The 10000-nt window shown below is 45.4% G+C and overlaps 1 protein-coding gene across 1 annotated transcript in view; it reads left to right on the top strand.

The window, feature by feature from the left end:
- Window positions 1–10000, top strand: part of uvrag (UV radiation resistance associated gene) — a gene marked incomplete at its 3' end in the record, with an annotated part of 134060 nt that overhangs the window by 17149 nt on the left and 106911 nt on the right. The gene's annotated exons all lie outside the window — the stretch shown is intronic.

Here is a 10000-nt window from a genome sequence, read left to right as displayed (position 1 = left end):
GCTGCCTCAGGAAAAACAGTCTCTTCTGGGCCTTTTTTGTGAGGGCGTCGATGTTGGGCCCCCACTTCAAGTCCCGAGAGACTGTCACCCCAAGGAAGCGGCATGACTCCACTGTGGTGACTGGAGTGCCTCCCAGTATGATTGGAGAGGGAGGGGGTGGGTTCCTCCTGAAGTCCACTATCAGCTCCACTGTCTTAAGAGCATTCAGCTCTAGGTTGTTCCGGGTGCACCAGGAGACCACCAAGTCAATCTCGCTCCTGTAAGCAGATTCATCCCCCCTGGAGATGAGCCCTACCAGGGTGGTATCGTCCGCGAACTTGAGGAGCTTGACCGACTGGTGGCTGGAGGTACAGCAGTTGGTGTAGAGGGAAAACAGGAGGGGAGACAGGACGCAGCCCTGCGGGGAACCGGTGCTGATGGTCCTCAGCTCAGAGATGGACTCTACACCGAGCTTCACCCACTGGGTCCTGTTGGACAGAAAGTTTGTGATCCACCTGCAGGTGTAGTCAGGCACCTGCAGTGCAGAGAGCCCACACTCCAGTATGGGTGGCAAGATAATGTTGAACGCCGAACTGAAGTCAACGAACAGGATTCTGGCGTAGGTCCCGGCCGTGTCCAGATGTATTTTAAAGCAAGATTTTATTTTTTTACTTTTTTCATAATAATAAAACAAGGAAAAAGGCCTTGTGCAAAAGTTTGGGAACCCTGTCAGCTAATACTTTGTAACTCCTCTTTCAATTCTTATTTTGGGAATTTTTCCCCATTCTTCCTGGCAGAACACCTCTAGCTCAGAAATATTCTTAGGCCTTCTTGCATGCACGGTATGTCTGAGATCTCTCCACAGATTTTCAATAATATTCAAGTCTGGGGACTGTGATGGTCATTCCAAAACCTTCATCCGTCTTTCCTGGAGGTAGGATCCACCTCCATGCTTAACAGTTGGCAAGGTGTTCTTCTCTACAAACGCTTCAGCCTTTTGTCTCCAAACATACCTTCTTTGGTTGTGGCCAAAAAGTTCAATTTTGGTTTTGTCAGTCCTAAGCACATTGTTCCAATAGACTTCAGGTTTCTCAAGGTTTTCTTTTGCATACTTCAGACGCTTAATTTTGTGTTGAGGTCGCATGAAAGGCTTCTTTCTGGCAACTCTGCCATGTAGGTCTTTGTTGTTTAAGGTACACTGTATTGTTGTCCTGTGAACAACTAGACCGGTGTCTGCTACTCTTTTTTGCAGCTCTTTTGCAGTGATGTGTGGGTTCTTTTGAGCATTTCTTACCAGATCTCGGGCGATTCTATCTAAAAAAAAATCTTGGTCTTCTAGATCTTGCCTTGACTTGAATTGTTCCATTTAGTTTCCATTTTCTGATGATGTTTTTCACTGGAAATGGGTAGTTTGAAACATTGCAAGTTTTTTGTAGCCTTCTCCTTGATGGTGGAAGTGAACTATCTTGATTCTGACATCCTTGGACAACTGTTTAGAGGAACCCATGGTTTTTAACACCAGACACAACAGCCATTGCAGTTGGATGCTTTAGAAGGCATGGAGTTACTTCAGAATATATAGTTCAACCATAGGATTATATTCACCTGAATTATATTTCATCTTCTCTAAAGGTAACAAAGAATAATCCAAAAGGGTTCCTAAGCTTTTGCACATAGCCCTTTTCCTTTTTTATCATTTAAAAACTCAGAAAAAATGTATCCTTGCTTTAACATTTGTAGAAAGGTGTCATGTTTATCTTTGTAGCATTTAGTGTTCAGGTTTGCTTTCAATCACTCAGAGATTAATTGTAACATACATTTAAACCAGGGGTGCCCAAATGTTTGCACCCCACTGTATACCTGTTTTGTTACACGTGGATGCGTGTTGAATAATACTCTAGGGTACTAATCAAGCCGCAACCATAACATTTCGCAACAACTTGCTCTGACATTTTTAGATTGGAATGTTCAGACGCTCTGACAAACCGTCTTTTCAGTCAGAGAGCCCAGTATGCGCTCTCAGTGCTCCCAGAGCACAGTGCTCTGAATTTCCTAGCGGGGATGCTCTGAGCGCTCTTAATTTCCGAACGACCAGAGAGCACCCCGCGTGCGCTCCGGCGCTCTCAGAGCGTATTTACAAGTAGCAATGTTGTCATTTCTCTTTGTAAACTGAAGCCACGCTTTGGACTACTTCTTTCTAGACTCCGCCATGACTCCTTGTTGCAGAGTTTCAGAGTTTGACGTCATCATCAAGTTTCTGCAATGCGCAACTGTCAAAACATGCCGGCATTGGTAAGAGGAACCGATAACCTTGGAGGCATACGATTCCTGTGCTTCTAACAATTTGGAACCGGTTCTCGATTCCCATCCCTATTCTTGGGTCATCTACTGTAGAAGTGTTCCTTGGCCAAACAGTCAGTGCTCTCTTTTCTTGTTGATGATGTTACAAACTCTGACCTCAAGTTTCTGATATATTTCTTTCAAAATGTTTAGCTTTACAGTATAATGGCTTCCTTTGGTCCTCATACACTAATAGCAGGTTCCAAAGGCAAACACAAAGCTTATTAAGACTAGACATTGACAGCTCTCTTATGCCTGCACAAATGATGTGACAGAACACACATGACTAACCAGAAACACCTGTCAAGCCAATTGGCCCAATACTTTTGGTGCCATGAGATATGTACACAAATACCCTCAAATAAAAGCTGAGAGTCTATATAAACCCTAAGCCTATATAAATAAGGCTCTGTTCCTTGGTGAGGCCTGGAGGGGTCTGCCCTGACCCAGATGTTGTGGCGGCGATAAGCCCTTCCTGTAGTTAGCGCCTGTGAGTGGGCCTGTGGCTCGCCTTCCGACATGGAAGCTGTGCTACAACCCTTAGCCACAGGATATTGTCCTGCTGCAGGATTAAGAAGACCAGTTTAAACAGCTGGCCTGCGCCAAGCCCTAAAAACTGACCCCAGGGCCTGAACACCACCAGCCAGACTTCAGTCAACAAACTGGAGACTAAGCTCCCAAATCGCCGTGCAGATCGGGACATAGATTTCCTGTTTTCTTTTCACACCTCAGGAGTGTACTTTGGACAGTATCAAAACAACCCCATAAGGTGCATATGTACTCCTGTTCTAAGAGGTGGTCCAGCATGGAGCCATGTTTGTAGCTTTTAGCTTCTACACTCATCTGAACTCAATGATAAGTGGCTTTATTTCTTAGCTGAAACCCTAGAGTTATAGAGTTATGTTTCCATGTGTTTAGTCAAACCTCCTACCTGCTTTGTTGTGTTTTCTCCTTGTTCCTAGCCCGGCCCAGACCCCTGAGTGACACAGGGCCTGTTCCTCTCTCTGGTTGTTTAGTCTCTCTCTCTCCTTCTCTCAGGCTCTCTTGTTCGCTCGCTCGCTCGCTTGCTCGGCTCTAGTTCTCTGAGATTGCTGGCAGACAGTGAACAGTGCGTGGTGCTGTCAGCCCTGGTTTCAGAGCGTTGATCTAAGGTGCTTTCTACTTCTCTAATCCCATTACTCCTCCTCCTGGCATGTTCATTGCGGTAAAATGGCCACTCATTGTATTTGGCTTTTATGGAGACAGTACGCTGTCAAAGTCAGATAAAAATGTGGGTTGTTTATTAAAGCCGTGTCCTGCGGCTAGGATATTTATTCTTTATTGTTTGCCTCATTACCCCAGACAGCTTAAGTAACGTGGAGGGATAGTTTGGCATTTAGAGTGAGTGAGTTGAGGGGGGGCTCTCTCTCATGACCGAGGAGGGGGGGGGGGCACCTCTAGAATCATCCGCAGGGTGCTTGGCCTCTCTGTGACCCTCTTAAGACTGAAGTATTCTTTAGTTTAGAGCATCTCTGGGGTTTCCCCTCAGTGTCTATATACTGGCCGTGTAAACAATGTAAACAATGCCTTCTGGCCTACAGCGTCTTCTCAGAGGATCCCCACCAGGTCCTCACATACAGGTTCACATACAGGCTCACCAGGTCCTCACATACAGGCCCACCAGGTCCTCACATACAGGCTCACCAGGTCCTCACATACAGGCCCACCAGGTCCTCACATACAGGCTCACCAGGTCCTCACATACAGGCCCACCAGGTCCTCACATACAGGCCCACCAGGTCCTCACATACAGGCTCACCAGGTCCTCACATACAGGCCCACCAGGTCCTCACATACAGGCTCACCAGGTCCTCACATACAGGCCCACCAGGTCCTCACATACAGGCCCACCAGGTCCTCACATACAGGCCCACCAGGTCCTCACATACAGGCCCACCAGGTCCTCACATACAGGCCCACCAGGTCCTCACATACAGGCCCACCAGGTCCTCACATACAGGCCCACCAGGTCCTCACATACAGGCCCACCAGGTCCTCACATACAGGCCCACCAGGTCCTCACATACAGGCCCACCAGGTCCTCACATACAGGCCCACCAGGTCCTCACATACAGGCCCACCAGGTCCTCACATACAGGCTCACCAGGTCCTCACATACAGGCTCACCAGGTCCTCACATACAGGCCCACCAGGTCCTCACATACAGGCTCACCAGGTCCTCACATACAGGCCCACCAGGTCCTCACATACAGGCTCACCAGGTCCTCACATACAGGCTCACCAGGTCCTCACATACAGGCCCACCAAAATATTTTCAGAGGGGGACAATCCTATCTCCTGTCCATGTACAGGAGGGAGACAATGGTGAAATGTGAAGTGAATAGAGCAGTGGGTAAAGAGATATTCCCCGCTGGTGAGGTACAGGTATGCTGCCAAATGGAAGGTGTTTGTTTAGTTTTCTTACTCTGGGGTCTCCCCTTTTTCCTTTCCCTTTTGTTATTGTTTTGTCCTTGGAGACGTGACATTTGTGTTGTGTGCTGTCAAAAACACAGGTTTCTGTAATATAGATGGCTGATAATCACTCCATTAACTCCTTTATATGGCAAGGGTGTGGATATGTTGTCAATAGTTAAATCAAGGTCTGTTTTTTTCCGGGTTTGATTAAAATACTCTGATAGGAGATTTTCTGAAGGGATGTACATACATGTATGAACCAATACCAATGGCCAGACTATGAAGCTGGGCTGTGAATCATTCATTAGTTTATTCCACATCACACACACAACTATTAGGCTTACAATGACAATTAAAAATGATTAGGCTTTTAATTAGAAACTATTGGGCTTCACCCAGAGTTCTGGAAAAGAGGGATCTGGAAGGGCACACTGCTTCTATCTAGGACCCTCAGTTTAAACCCTCTACTCTCTCTCTTTCTGTCTCTCTCTCTCCATCCCTCTCTCTGTTTGTGTGTCTGACCTGTATCTGTAAATGGAAGGACGTGGAGGTGAAGACCAAAAACAGCAAAAGAAGGGCTTTAATCTCTTGTCACCTGATATAAGAACAGTTCCAAAATGAATTCAGTGGTATCACACAGCAAACCAAAACAGTTTTTTGTCAGTCCCCGTCACCCCCTCTGTTTTCTTAAATACCAACAGGGTAGACTGCACCTCGTTTCCTCCTTCATTCTCTCTGGCACAAAAGATCCACAAAATGTTTCCATGCCTCCGTCAAACAGTCCCTCAAAACAAAAAGCCGGGCGGGGGGGTGAAGCATGCAAACGAACAAAAAGTTAAAACCGCTGCATGCATGGAACGGACCCAGACTTGAGCTATCTCACCACTCCACTGTATGGATGAGCACCATCCAACCGCCAACTTTACATAAAGCAACGAAATGTGTTTTGTTTTCGATGTGCCCCTTCTGTCCAGAGGCACGGAGGATGAGCTCTCTTCTTGCTTCTTTTGAACACCATTTTTCTTCCTCCTTATCTCTGTAAGCCAGATGACACATCTGCCTTCGCTGTTGCTTGGCACCGATTGCGAGATTGCAATTGCTGGACAGTGGTGCTTCTTACAAACTGTGGTAATTCTCTGTTTGAAGATCATCAGCAGGGTAAATAAATCCATAAATAGGTGATGAGGGCCAGTTGTTCAGGGAGGCCTCTGGAAGGAGTTACTACAGTTGATACTGGATGTGTTTGGCCAGTCTAACATTTCTCTGTATTCCAGAGATGTTCATGGATTTTTTTTTGGGTCTCATAAATAAATAAATGGTCCTCCCGCCATCTGCAAGGTACTTAGCTAACAAGACCAACATGGTCCAAGCAGCTGATTGTTTAGGGCAAGGACTCTGTTTGAAAGGTTCCAAAATACTCTTGTTGGAGTCAACAAGCTGTCATCAGGAACCCCCCACCACCACCAATCATCTGTTAAATAGAACATATGTTTTTACTTTTAGATCTCACATCAAGTGCCTAAATCCTTTCACTTTTCATGTGAGGCTGTTCATCGTCATGTTGCACAAAAGGAAAGTTCTTATGGTTCATATTGCCGGGGTGAGTGTGTGTATACTGGAGGTGTGCCCAGTGGTTGTACTGGCCCAGTGAGGGCATGAGGGCATGAGGGCAGTGTCCCCCCCCCCTCTACCAGTGTGATCCAGAGACTCAGATAGGGCCTGATGGGCCCAGGCTGGGAAGCTGATAAAGGGGCAGACATGCGTGAAAGGGTGGGGAGATAACTGCACTCACCTAGGGGAAGTGCCTATATCAGATTCCTCCATTGTTATCACCTCAGTTGATAAAGCTGTCACAACAGCTTTGCCCCGGCGTTCTAAAGGAATATCAGCTAATGCTATCGCTGTCTGATAAGGCAGTCAGAAATGGGAACAAAATTAAACGGTTCTCAAGGATTCCTCCGTGTGTAAAATCATTAAGAGGTAGATCCCACTCGTCCAGTGATTTATTTTTGTGTGGGCCCTCGCCACATACAGTAATATCCTGAGGTGTCTTAAGAGAGGCTCTTAATGAAACAATATGCAGGAGGCCCCTTGGATTTGTGAAAATATCCAACCAAGATGGATTTCTGTTAAACCCAGCCTACGGAGGGTCACAAACTAAACCCACTCAAGAGGCAATTCCAGGAAGGCGAGGAGTGAGTGCATACCTAAGCAACCCCATTTTCAAAAGCCAGTACTGAAATCATCACTTCCACTAGCACCACCACAATCCACTCTCACTCTGCCATAACCACATTCTCCACTGCAACCATTCTGAACTCTACCACAAGTGGTTATTGCATCATGATAGTTGGAGAGGTTGTGCTTTCACTTTCACCCGTCCTTGCCCAGAGTTCCTCCCAAATTGACAGGACCCGGTCAGAGGCAATGAGCTCCACTCTAGTGCCCCCATGAAGGCCCATGGTGGAGATCCAGTTGCCAGACGACTACAGTAGCTGCCTTGTTCAGCATTGAGAAATGGAGTTGAGGCTCACTGATCTAGCTAATTAAATTACCTCATTTAAAAATTTGAGGAAAGAAAGCAAAGAATAAAGGTGTGTATCCTAAGGGACTCCTGTACTAAGGGCTTCATGTCCATTATGTGCATGTGGACCCAGGTGTTTGCAATGGAGTCACGTAGTAAATGAAAACTATTAGTGTTGTTCCGATACCATTTTTTGATCCCGATACCGATACCGATACCTGACCGTGCAGTACTTGCCGATACCGAGTACCGATCCGATACCACGGCGTTTGAAAAAACAAAACAAAAAAACATGTTTTTTGAGCCGCATACTCACCTCGATGTAAAATTATTGCTAACACTTAGTCTGGCACTGCTCAAAACCTTTGTAAAACAGGAAAAAATGCTATAGAACTTTTTTTTATTGTCTACCTGGTATGGTGACAAGAAAATCAACCCCTTATAAAACCTGAAATGTGGCTCTCACAGATGCCAATCAGTGCAATATCCATTTAAGATATAAAACAGTCGTAGTAGTAGTGCAACAGCAAGTGAACATTTACAAACAAAATAACTTTTGTTTTTTTAAAAAGGTTAGTACTCGCCGATACCGATACCAGCATTTTTGTGCGTATCGGTGGCCATGCCAATACTAGTATCGGTATCGGAACAACACTAAAAACTATCACCACAGACACACATTTAGTACATTTTTTGGAATTCATTTTGAGATTGTGATGAGGGGATGTTAAGGGATTAGACTCGTGCTCTTGAACGAGGTGTTGATGATGAATCAGAGGATAATAGAGGGTTGAGCAGACATCATATCCAGCTTTTGAAGAATGCTGTGGTTATTCCTGTTACAATCCTGAAACCACCAGCCCTTAGTTTACCTGGTGCATGATGGCAGTTTAAAAGGCTTAAAAGTGAAGGTTGAAACATTACAGAGCACTTTGACACCAATATGGGATTACCCACAGTCTTGAGCCCTCGAAAGAGTCTTTGTGGTTCCACCAGGTTGACTGATTCAGCCAGAAGTCCGGAGAAGTCTGTAATCGGAAGCTACTAGCTATGAAAATGCACTGTATGTTTTGGCTGGGGTTTTGGCGCATTGATTGACAGCACACTACACATGGTGGTTAGGGTGGGAAACTAGCTTAGCGTTATCTGGGTAAAGAACCACTACGATATGATTATTAGACACTGGACGCATGTACTTAAGTTGCTACCGGAGAGCGTGAGAATGTGATAATCCCGAGGGTTCACCAGCAGAGAACAACAGACGGAAGTAGAAAAGATCTAGGGATGGAGAGGGAGAGAGTGGGAGAAGAGAGGAACAGCCAGCCTCCTGATAGAGGTGGAAAGATGTGGCTGGGATTTGGGGGGGGCCTGAAATAGCTCCAATGTGGGAATTTGTTAACGAGAAAAACGCAAACCACATATTCCATGGGGAATCCAGACGGTAGAGCCATTCCTACAGACCAGCGCTGGAGAGGGCAGGAGAATCGCTGCGCCACATCTTGCAATAAGCATGTGTAATTAGACAAACAAGAAGATGATCTTAAGTTGCTCTGACAATATTATTACTAATTGCTGAGTTCCTCCTCTCTCTTGCGGAGTCCAGCCGTGTGGGCCATGTGGGATGGCTGTCTGCTCATCTCAAACTGGGTCCCTGGGGCTGCTCTCTTGTGGGTAGCTTGGTCTCCCTCTCTCTCCACATGGCTCTGGAGCTGCTGAAAGCATACTTGTAGTTAATGAACTCTATGATGGATGGCTGCAATAAAGTTCTGGCTTGTCTTTTGGTATTGTTGTTATTGTTCCCCCTCCAAAGAGGATAATGAATTAGTACCCAAAGGTTTGGGAAAATCTTCAAATGTTTGAAGTAAGCCTTTATTAGTTGGCCTGTTGAGGTTTCTCTTAATGTTCTGTGTTTGATAGGTTCAGGTCCATAGGGTGACATGTGATCTCAAATTGTGGTTAGTTGTCGTAGAAAATCATAGTGATTAAAATACTGCGGGGTTCTCCATGGTTCCTGCTATTTGAACACTTGATATGTCCCCTGAGTGGGTAGGAATACATCTTAGAGCACTCTTAATGAACTCTTGTCTTTTCAGTCGTCTCAAAACCGATGTTGTCCTTTGTTCAACTGAAACTTTCATTAACTTTCAGAAATCTTCAGACAGGGTACAACAATGCAGTTTAACCTCAGTAAATCAGACAAAGAAACAATGAGGGAAGCAAAGACCACAAAGAACAAAGTGCACATATGTCTACCTTCATAACTCACACCACTTCCTCCCTCAAACAAACCTAATATTAACCAATAGCTCTACAATAGAAAAACATGCAAACAAGATGGTTGACAAAGAACTGTCCGCCCCTTTTCTCTCTAGTTTATTTCTTTACCTAACCACTGTCCTCTTGTGTGTAGTATAGTTGTAAAGAGGTATACAACTTGGTTGGTTATTAATGACTGGATCAGAGGGATTCATTGAAGCTAATCCAGCTGAGACTAGACCTCATCCTGTCATTAAAGTGAGGACATTGTCATGAGGAACACGTTATACAGCCACCACGTAGGAACGCAACTAAGTTACACAATACATGTCAACGTTAGCCTCTATACCAGGGGTCGGCAATTAGGTTTGGCCTCGGGCCAATTTTTTTTTGAGCCACTAGATGGCGGGCCCGAACATAATCAAAGGCTAATTTAAGTAATTGATT

The sequence above is a fragment of the Nansenia antarctica genome, assembly GCF_963989245.1.
Source record: "Nansenia antarctica genome assembly, chromosome: 20".
In the NCBI taxonomy this organism is placed as follows: Eukaryota; Metazoa; Chordata; class Actinopteri; order Argentiniformes; family Microstomatidae; genus Nansenia; species Nansenia antarctica.
This window is presented reverse-complemented; position numbering and strand designations above follow the sequence as displayed.